Consider the following 2,559-nt stretch of genomic DNA (forward strand, 5'->3'; position numbering starts at 1 on the left):
AGCAGTTCTCAACGTCCGAATTTATTTTGATGATGATGATGATGATGATGATGATGATGATGATGATGATGATGGCACACCATTCGTACACCGATGTAACCGCACACCGCATCAATCGCTCGAGGTTGCACGTCACGCTAGGTCGCAGCGCTCTCGCTGTCGCGTGCGGGCGCGGCGGAGCGGGCGGTGGGGGCGCTCGGACGGAGCGGGCTCGGCCCCGCAGGTCCCGCCACCTCGCCCGGCCGCGGAAGAGGCAGGCGCGACGCTGAAGAGGGATTTCGCGTGTGGCATTGTAGGCGTTTGAGGGAGGCGGCCGGCAAGCGCCAGGCGACGCGCCGGCTGCACACCCCGGCCCGGAGCGTCCCGATTGCAGCCTGATGCGTTGCCATCCTAGGCGTCGCGAGGTCGAGCACGCCAGAGCCGTGTGTGATGACCAACCCGTTGACGTGGGTGGGGCGTGGGGCATCCCTCCTGGCGAGCGGCCGGGCGGCGCAGCGCGCGAGCCGCGGAGTCGACAGGACGTCACAACGCGACGGCCGCGAAGGCAGGGGGGCGGCGACGAGGGAGGCGTGGCCCGTGCGCCGTGCCCGTGCTGAGCACGGTGGCGGCGCCGGCCGGGGCCGACGTCGAGCAGCTGTACCGTCCGGCGTTGCCGCCCTCGAGGGCGTCGCTGCGCGAGGCGGGGCGCCGGCGCGCGGAGCTCAAGCAGGCGGAGGCCGAGGCACCGGCCGCGATGAAACGCAGGCGGGAGGAGGAGTGCGTCGAGCGGGAGGCGGAGCTTCTTGCGCCGCTGGCGGCGGCGGACGCGCCGAGGGGCAAGCGGCGGCGAAGCGTGCTCGCTGCGGCCGTCATGCACGAGGCGATCCCGGACGGACAGGCAGCGGTGCACGAGGCCAAGCCGGTGGGGGCTCACGGTGCCAAGAAGTGCAGGGAAGTGATCCAGCGCTGGCGGGAGTTCGAGGCCGCCATGACCGAGGGGGACGAGGTCACGCGCAGCAACTGGCGGGCCGGCATGAGCGCCGGCTATCCGTCGACGCAGCTGACGCTCAAGTTCATTAAGTGGCTGCTCGTCACACGCATTTATCAGTCGCACTCGACGCAGCGAGATGGACGCGAGATGATCGGCCGGTCGGCGAACCAAGTGGGCCAGATGGCCACGTGGATGTGGAACCACGTCTGGCCGGCCCTCTTCAGCAGCGCCGGCTTCCCGACAGGGTCGGCGGCGTTGGCGTACTGGCGGCCGATCCTTCAGCACCTGGAGAGCCTTGTCGGGGGTGGCGGCGGAGGCGCGCAGCAGCTGGCGGGGGTGGCGATGGCGGCGGCTCAGGCGGTGCAGACGGAGGCGGGAGCGGACGTGTCCACTGTCGAATTGGCGGGCGACGCGGCGAGCCGGGCGGCGCAGCTGGGCGTACGCGCGGCGACGGCGTCGAGCACGACGCGAGAGCACCTCAACCAGACGGGCGAGTACTTGCTCCAAGACGCACTGCTGTGTGAGCCTTTCGAGGTCAACGAGTCGTTCGTGCTCAACGCGTACCTCGGGTTCGCGCGACAGACGAGGGCTCGCACTCTCCTCACCACCGCGCGCGCGCGCTGCAGCAGGAGTGCCGCATGCCGCAGTGCGACAATATGCCGCACTGCGACAACATGCCGCAGCTGCACCGCTTCTCCTGGACAGCCATCGAGTACTCGATCGATGGTCCACTCCGAGGGCGCGGTCAGCACCGCGCCGAATCTCTTTTGAGAGCCGGCGCGGATCGCGGATGCGGCTCAAGGCTCTGCCGGCGGGTCTGTGGCCTGGCGCCTGCCAGACTGCGGGTCCAAATACCCCGGCGCTCGCGCGCGCCACCGCCCGGGGTGGGATATCAGTTCGTGAGTCCTGTGTCCCCGTCCCTGTGCTCCACCTTCTTCTCCCGTGTCAGTCCCTGAGAACCCCATTATGTAGCGCCACCTCGTGAGCTGTCCTGTGAGCTGCGTGCTATGTGTCCAGCAGTCCGGACCCGGTGCTAAGGCCGGTGACAGTGTGCCTCGTGTCGGCTCCCAGCCAATCGTGTGCAGCGTGTGTGTGCGTGTGGGCCCGTCCTCCATGCTTGGAGGTGTGTAAGACTGACTGACTGACCTGATGTGGTACGTGAGAACCTTCCCAAAGCAAGAAAAACGAACTGTTCACGAAACCTCTCAAGCAAGGTCGAGCTCGCGGCCCCGAGCTCCACAAGCGCGTGGGCCTCGCTCGTCCTCAGCTCTAGCTTCACGCCCCTCAGCCACAGCATGCCCAGCTCCTCCGCCGACTCATGCTCTCGATCGGCTGTCGGCCCGCTACTACTGTTCGCACCGGTGACTCTCTCCGTCTCGCGCATCATTCTGCCCCATCCGAAAGCGCCCTCTGGCCTCACTAAAGAGAGCCCTGAGTCCGCTGTCCCCATATTTTACGATTAGTACGCTGGGGCCCCTCTACCGGAGTGCGGAAACGGACGCGGTTCCGGCGCTCATACTGAGTCGCTCAGAGGACCGCCCTCCCGAATGATTACGGCTGATCACAGTGCAGATTCGGAGAGACTCTCG

The sequence above is a fragment of the Emiliania huxleyi genome (genome assembly GCF_000372725.1).
Source record: "Emiliania huxleyi CCMP1516 unplaced genomic scaffold EMIHUscaffold_222, whole genome shotgun sequence".
NCBI lineage: Eukaryota > Haptophyta > Isochrysidales > Noelaerhabdaceae > Emiliania > Emiliania huxleyi.